At 38.7% G+C, this 8,529-nt stretch overlaps 1 long non-coding RNA gene across 1 annotated transcript in view; it reads left to right on the plus strand.

The window, feature by feature from the left end:
- Positions 1–1,152: 1,152 nt before the first annotated feature.
- Positions 1,153–8,529, plus strand: part of LOC111816035 — an 11,496-nt gene continuing 4,119 nt past the window's right edge. Inside the window, exons 1-2 of the long non-coding RNA XR_002820577.1 lie at positions 1,153–1,192; positions 5,444–5,658. This is a non-coding gene — a long non-coding RNA (uncharacterized LOC111816035). The remainder of the gene's footprint in view (positions 1,193–5,443; positions 5,659–8,529) is intronic.

Here is an 8,529-nt window from a genome sequence, read left to right on the forward strand (position 1 = left end):
GTTCTCTTACTCAAGGGGGTCTAGGGAAGTGTCTGCATTGGTAAGACTACTAGTCTTTTAAAATCAATTTGGACCGTTATTAATAACTGTGTGTTGCATTCAATTTGTTTTCACTTATGGAGACACATGAAATTATTTATTACCTTTGTAAAACCAGGGAATTTTAGTCTGGGAGCTGTAGGGGAAAGAAGAAAATTTGATTTTTCAAGGCAACAAGAAAGCATTCTTTCTGTGGTTTCTCACAGAAGTATCTCTAGCTAGAGCAAGAGAAAAGGCAATGAGAGGGCTAGGAAGATAATTAAAAATGAAAAGGAAAATATTGTACATTCATGTTTGAACTCATTGTCAAGTGGTTCAAAAAAGATTTAAGTTTGTAGTTTTCATTTCGCTTACGCAGCTGAATGCTAAGTTTTGTGAAGTTGATAGTAGAGACTATATTGATTTTGTTTGGCTGCTATAATAAAAGTGGTCTGGTTAAAAATCTATAGGAAATTTAAAATTATATTTTCAATGGTATCACAGTGAACAAAACATACTATATTTTTGTTTCATTTGAAGTCTTATGAAATATTTGCCTGGAAAAGAAATCTCTTTCCTTTCTCTATGTATGTTTATGTATTATCGTCAAGATTTCTTTCCCATCTCCTGATTAACCTCCTCACTATATACTTCCATTGGAAAGAGAATAAGATGCTCTGAAAATTGTTTAAAATGAATAAGAAAAAAATGAGAAAGCAATCACTATAATTTTGTAACTGTGTATCTGATTTTACTAATTTGATAAATAACATTCCCATTAATGGGGCTTCCTAAAGCAAATAATAATTATTGTCATTTCACATTGATTCTGTGTTCTTTAAAACATAAAAACAGAAAAAACTTAAAGCATAAAAACCATAAAGGATGACTTGAAGAACAGCACAATATTATATATTTTGACAATTTCCTGACATTATACTGAAAAGAAATGTAGCTTTCTCTGTGAAAATCTTGGGAGAGAGGAAGAAAAATAAATTGCAACAAATGCTTTTCTTTACCTTTGTACACAGTTAACTTTTTTGTTGTAGTTGTCTTTTTGAGTCAGGATCTTGCTATGCAGTTCAGGTTGGGCTTGAACTCACTTTGTAGCCCATGCTGGTCTTGAACTTACAATGATCCTCCTGCCTCAGCCTTCCGAGCGTTGGGATTACAGGTATGCTCCACCACACTTGGCCACAATTAACTTTTAATGATGTTAATTTCTGTTAGAGCGAATTCCCAGATACACAGCTCTTATGATGTGTAAGTGCTTTGCAAATGGATAAACCTAAAGACACCTAGAGAATCTTCACCTTTCTCTTTCCTGAAGAGCACAGCCTTTGAACTGGTTAACTGAGTAAAGCAGAAGGTGCTGTGCAGTGCAGTGTGGACACCACAAGGAGGCTGAGTGGTGTTGGGCTTGCCCTCTCTCTGGCTGGTGCGTGAGCTGGACTTTTGTCTTCTGCCCGTAGTGTCCTAGTTTCCTGGCTTTTGTGACTCACACTGTCCTGGGTCTACACCACTGCTTCTCCAGCTGTGAAGGCTTCAAACTACACTGCCTTTTATACATCATCAGCTTACAGACGGTAGATTGTAAGGCTTTCTCTCATTTTGTCAGTCAATGCTTTTTAATAAATATCTGTTTTTCATCATTATTCCCATTTCTAATTCTAGTTTTTAGCTCAGTTTCAATGGAGAACTATAAGGCAGGAGCCAAATTCTCAACAAATATTAAATAGAAAGAAGGGAAAGGAAAAAAATGTGTGTAGCTTAGGATTCTTATGTTCTAGTAAGTCCTTTGATCCTGTACTGGATTTGTATTGAAGAATACAACATACAAATACATAAAAGGCTAGTAAAAATTTGGGGGTAAAAAGAATTAACATAAAAATTTAAGTTCTCAAACTGTTGATATAAAAATGATCTCATTTTCATTTTGAACGAAAATTCTCAATATGCTATGCTTTTTCAATCTGATGAAGACTTTTAAAGCTTTTATGTAGGAGTACGCCTGAAATGAAGTAAGAGATTTTTCAAATGCCTGAAATGAAGTAAGAGATTTTTTGAACAGGGCGCTATAACAGCACTTTCCTCACCAATGAGACCGTGCTGTAATTTACTGTATTTGAATTAATGTGGAACTGGAATCAGAACAGATCTGTGGAAAAGAGTCTATTAGGAAAACATTGTATCATTGCCTGTAGACGAATTTTGGATGGGTTAAAAATTAAATGTAACAACACAAGTGCCTGTGAAAAATTCTAGAAGACCACAAATCCAAACTAGGGGACTAGACAAGGCAATAGATTTGGAAAAAGTTTTTATGAGCATAGAAAGAAGATTAATATCTGCAGTACACCAATAGTTTTTACAAATCAACAAAGTGATAATTTAATTAAAAATGTGTAAAATATGAAATAGGTAAACTTTAGAAGAGCTAAACCAAAAGAGATCAAACTTCTTCTAGGAAGGCAAATGCAAATTAAACTATGCCCCTCAGACTGACCAAAATGAAAAAGAAAGAAAGCAATACTTTCTGTAGAGGTAAGACCAGACAAGGATACTTTTAGAGGTAGCAAACAAAAGTAGAAATTACTGTAAGATTTTTGCAAAGTAATTTAGTAATGTCCAGCAGAAGAAACAAATACATGACACACTTTGCGCTCATAGTTCTATTCTTAGGAAATTAAGCAGTAGAAATAATTGCACCAATGAAGATTGTGTATAGAATGTTGGCTGTAACATCCTTATTCTTATTATTTTGTATTTTAGGACAGGGTCTACAGGGTGGTCAGGGTCTCATTACTAGATCAGACTCGTAGTGAGTCTCCTGTTTACAGCCTCCCAAGTGCTGGGATTACAGGCACGCGACATCATGCCCAGTCTCAATTCCCGTCTCAGTGTGCCCTGGGGGCGGGGCTGGCACAGCAGGCCCAGGGATCGAACTACCAGCTCTTGCATCTGCCTAAGCAGGTGCTTTAATCTGCTGAGCTATTTGATTTGTAACATTATTGATGATGGCAAAGAATTAGAAACAAAAATGAACATCCACAGCATATTTTGTAGACATTAGAAAGACTAATTAAAACCTTAGCAGGGAGCTCAGAGGGATGCCCGGGAGGTGTTGATAAGTGTGAGAAGCAACATGCTGATACTGTATAATGTCCAAGTTTTGAAATATAAGACCCCTCACTCTAAATATATGTGTTTTGCAAATGCTTGTAGTTTTATTGTCAGAGAAACGCTGTCACCTGTTGAGTGGGTGGTGATGATGATGGTAAAGGAAGATGAAATAGGACAGTAAGAATGCATTCGCTTTCTTGTGCAGCCATTTGGCACACATTTAGAAGTTTCAATGCACGTATTTCTCACACTTGTTCCTGGGCCTGGTGTCCAAGCACACGTTGTTGAAACTCTGCTCAGGATCTTGTGAAGCTGCCCAGTTGGCGCTGGCCGGACTGGGTTTCCTGCTGGAGCTCAGGACCACGAGCTGCTCTCACGTCATTGTTGGCGACTTCCTTCTCTCGCAGCTGTGTGGCTGAAGGCTCTGCCTTCGGAGTGGCCAGCATCCTGAGGCCACTGGCAGTACCTTGTCACACGGGGCTCTTCATCAACAGCTGGAATGAAATGCAGTTGTAGGAGTGACATTCTGTCCCATCGCCTTAACTATATGCTATGTCCTGTTGGTTAGAATAAAGTTGTGGTTCCCTCAAACCAAGGGCAGATTATTTAGAGATCATGGATCACTCAGGGTCCAAAGTGGTGTGTGTGTGTGTGTGTGTGTGACAGTCAAGTATATAAGGAAAATAAATATTCCCCAAACACCAAAGTTAGATTGAAAACAGAAATTACCAACATGATTCTATGATATTAAATCACATATATGTATTACATACTTTCAAAAATGAAAGATATTAGAAAAAAACAGAAAAGTACTTCCGAGTCTCAGGCCATCCGTCTTGGGCATTGATCAGGTTGTTGAGATCACTAGCCAGCACTGTACACTGTGATAGGACCAAGTAATTCCTTGAGTTCCTTGTGACGCATGTCCTTTCAAGTTTAGTTTCTTTTCTTCAAGCTTTGCTCCTGAATTTCATCCATTTTAATGCAGTGTCAATTGTCAAAGGGCCACTATTTTATATATATATACTTCACAGGGGAAGAAAAAAGAACTCTAGTTAAATTACGAGCTATATAAAAGTTTAAAGATAAAGGGCCTGCCAAATAGCTCAGTGGACTAAAGTGCCTGTTTAGGCAGAGTGCGGTGTCTGAGGTTCCATCCCTGCCGTGCCTTGCTGGCCCCGCCCCCGGGGCACGCTGAGACTGAGACAATGATTGAAACTGGCTGCGGTGGCTCGCACCTGTAATCCCAGCGCTTCGGAGGCTGAAAACAAGAGAATCACTATGCGTCAAACCTACATGATGAGACCCTGTAGACCCTGAAGACCCTGTGCTAAATACATGAAAAAAAGTTTAAAGATGTTACATTGAGGAATATATTAATCTTAGATTTGATAAAAATGATTTGGGTGCATTTATTCCCAAGAAAACTTCCTCTGGGGTGCCTGCTGGAGGCCCGTAGAGCCCAGTCAGTCATTTCCTTCTTCTTAGTTATCATTTTCCTCACACCCTTCTACTTCCTAAAGTGTACCTGAAGACTAACAATAATCAGATTTAAGCCAAACAAGAGGAAGATGTTTTTAAGAGCAAGGTTTTCTGAAGTCAGATCAATGCTTCTAGGGCACTGGGTGTCTACTTCCAGGTTAAAAAAGAAAACTTAAAATATAATAAATGATTTTTTAAAATTTTGTCATCAATATTTGTGACATATGATGACTACAATCCACTGTGGGGTATTGGTTCATGTATGAATCGTATCCTGATTCTTTTCACTTCCCCCCTCTTCATCTCCAGATCTCCTTCTCATTTCCAACGAATCTAACTCCCTATTTCCTATCATCTTTCGTTTTGCTTTTAAAATTCTTTTTTTTTTTTTTTTGGTACCAAAGATTGAACTCAGGACCTTGCACTTGACAGGCAGGTGCTTAAGCTGCTGAGCTATGTCCCCCGCCCCCTTAAAGTTCTTTATACTCTCTGTTTCCCGTATAAGAGAAACCAGATAATACTAATCCCCCGGGTTTGATTTATTTCACTTGGCATTATGAATGCAGTGTTCATCTATTTTCCTGCAAGTGACCCCAATTTACCCTTGTTTATAGCTGAGTATATTTACTAATTCATTATGGTAAAAGACACATCACCATTCAGTCCCACTAAAACGCTACCCCTTGCTTGAATACACTTGTCCCACCATTCTTGTCACTTTCACAAGCACTTCTGGAGGCCTTCTTTTGGGAGTGTCTTTAGTCCCCCTGTGGTGGCTGTCTGGATGCTCTGAATTGATTTGAAACATTTACCTTTCAAGTGAATTTTGACTTTGAGAAGAGCCAGAAGGCACTTGGAGCCAGATCTAATGAATAAGATGCAGGAGGATGCACTGGATGGCTTTTCCACGATGGCCTTTCCCTTGAGTACCACTTGTCTGCATCATCCACTGTATTTTTCATCATGCTATATGTGGTGAACACATTCGCGAAAGAGGACTTCCAGAACTTCCTCAGGATGTGGCAGGAAATATGGGTAAATGTGTTGGGATAAAGGGATGTAGTTTTTTTGGAGGTTGATGACAATGTACCTTTACTGTAGTACATTAAAAAAAAAAAAAACCCTAGAGGGCCGGCCAAATAGCTCAGCGGATTAAGCGATCCTTGGGCTTGTCTTGCTGGCCCACCCCTGGAGCACGCTGAGCTTACTCTGCCACTCGCTTCTCCTTTTGGTCCCGGACTTAATCAATTTTACCTGAGCAATGGTGCTTGCAATCCCATTGGTTGATCATACTTTTGTCCCACCCCACATCCACCTATGTAAGTTCACCCTTTCTCCACCCTAGCCCCATATGGTTTTACACTATAAAAGTTCCTGGAAGAGACAACTTCTGGGGGAACTACTCGCTGGGGTCCCGCTCCTGTCCCTCTCTGGGACAGGAGCTTTCTTCCCCTCAATAAAAATATTCTGCTCATAACCTCCGTTTGTTCCTAAAATTCATTCTTTGGTTTTAGAGAACATGAACTCGTCCAGGTCAGGTCGGGAGGTCACCCATCCGAGATCAGTTTTTCTCCCTACATCAGTATGAATTGACTTCTGACATTCCATACACATCAGTGTAGGCCTCAGATAAAAAAGCAGTTGTGTTTTCATATACTGTGGCAGAGTGTTTGGTGTGGTAATAACACATTTTAGAATAGTTTGTTAAGGGGGCTGGGAGCGCTTCCTTGGCAAGCACAAGGGTCTGAGTTTAATCCCCAGTTCCACAAAAAAAAAAAAAAAAAAAAAAAAAAAAAAAAAAAAGAAAAAAAAGAATAGGTTGTTAATTAGTTAGGAAACTATCACTATATTACCTTTCTTTTGTGTTTTGCTTCCCTCTGATGTAAAGAGAAAGACCAGCAGCACTAATTACTGCATGCTTTAAATCACCTAGTGTGGTTTTCTTTTTTAAAAATCTTCATCCCAGATTAATTACATCAGAATCTCCATGGGTAGATCCAGGACAAGGGAACACCTCCCCTCCCCCATTCTTGTTTCTAATATACAGCTAGGAACTAGAACCACTGGGATTAGAAGGAAGTATCAAAACAAGCACTTGCATTTAAATTTTAGGTAGTGTTGCTCTGTCATATTAAATAGCTTTTTCCAACCTATTCTGTCTAAAAATAAAAATGAGTAAAGCACTCATAACTTTCAAATCCTGTCAAAGATGGGGCATTTGCATATCTGGAGATGAGTTAATCAGTCTATAACATTTTGCATTTTATTAATGAAACCATTAATTATATTTTAAAATCTCATCTCCAAAAGTCATGAGAATATGCAGTGCTCTCTTGAGGATTTTTCCATTATTGAATGAATACATTATAAATTAGCAAATCCAGAGAGTATGCATGAACTGTAATTCACATCCTGTAAATTTCAGACTAAGCCAGAAGGCTCGTTTTTCTTCAGGATGTATCACCGCACTCTTCTTGCCTGCCATTATGAACTTAATTATAAAGAAGTGAAGTACTTTGAAGTCCTCAAGAATTGTACAAAGTGTTAGAGTAAACAACGAACCATCTAACTGCGCTCACACACAAAAAAATTAAGTTTAAAAGTTGCCATGGGAGACCAATATGTGTAAGTACACATTCAAAGAAAGAGAAAACAGTGAAGTACTTATAGAATGATGAGGCCAACTAGAAAAATGTTGTTTTAAATGGCTGATAAGCACTTGATGGTTACAGGATGAGAGACTATAATTTAAAAACATTATTTGATAGCTGCCCACCTGGTACTTCCTCCCGGAGAATGTAGTAGGCTGGAGAGTAAAAAGGTTGACAGTTTCCAACTTTTGTGTTTCCAAAAAGCTCAGTCCTATTGAAAATATTATGCAAATTACAACTTGAAGCAAGAAAAAATTTTACAGTAGAAAGTGCTTCTACTCTCAAAGCAAAGGGTAGGAGGAGTTCCAATTGGAAATAGCAAAACATTTTCCCAAGTGTGGAGGGGCTGGTGGTTTTGGGGAAACAGGGACTAGGCTAGGAAGCCCTGCTTCTGATACCACCCTAAAGAGGAGGACAAAGAGGAGACATTTGTAGAAATTTAGACAGGAGAAGGTCTACAGTTCTTTCAACTTCAGACTTAGAGAGCTTGGATGTGGAAAAGCTTGAGAGAGGGACATCTGCTCCCTGCATCTGGGCAGAAGAGGCAGAGACAGCCCTGCAGGGACAGTTCCAGGGGAGCTGAGAAGAGCAATACGCAGGGCGCAGACAGCATTTCTGAACCTGCAATGATGAGTGAGAGTTGTCCCAGCAATGCACGTGTGGGCTGATGGGCAGCTTAGTGAATATCTGCAAAATCATATGAATTGAGGAGAAAAGCATATACCTAGTCCCTGGAAGTATCGATGTAGAGCTCCAGAAAAGTGGAAATGGAGAACTTAAGCCAAAATCAGGCTTGCCACCACAGGGATGTGAAGCTAAGGATAGAAACTGAATTTTAGGAAAGTTAGGAAAATAACATTTGTGCATAGGTAACTTTGAGGAAGGAGAGTTGCAATACTATACGAGGCAATAGACAGGATCTATGAAAGTTAGGATGCTTTAGTAGCATTCATGTTCTTCTAAAGAGGTTAAAAATCTTCTAGCTGAAAAGGGCTTCGCTCTTATGGCATTCTAGCCTCTCATACCCATTCAAAGAGCTTCTTAAAAAGTTTTTTTCCCCCCTCATTTTCAAATCTTAGTCTTATTGTTTATTTTAGTTCAGCATGACTACTTGGATGGGAATAAAAACAGAAGGTAACATTTTCCTTGCAAGAGGGTGCCGACTTATAACATTTAAAAAATAATAATTTCACACATAGGTCTTGACAAATTTATAGATGCTGTAATTGATAGTGAAAAAAAATACTGGGGAAAT

The sequence above is a fragment of the Octodon degus genome, unplaced genomic scaffold, assembly GCF_000260255.1.
Source record: "Octodon degus isolate 3935 unplaced genomic scaffold, OctDeg1.0 scaffold00025, whole genome shotgun sequence".
NCBI lineage: Eukaryota > Metazoa > Chordata > Mammalia > Rodentia > Octodontidae > Octodon > Octodon degus.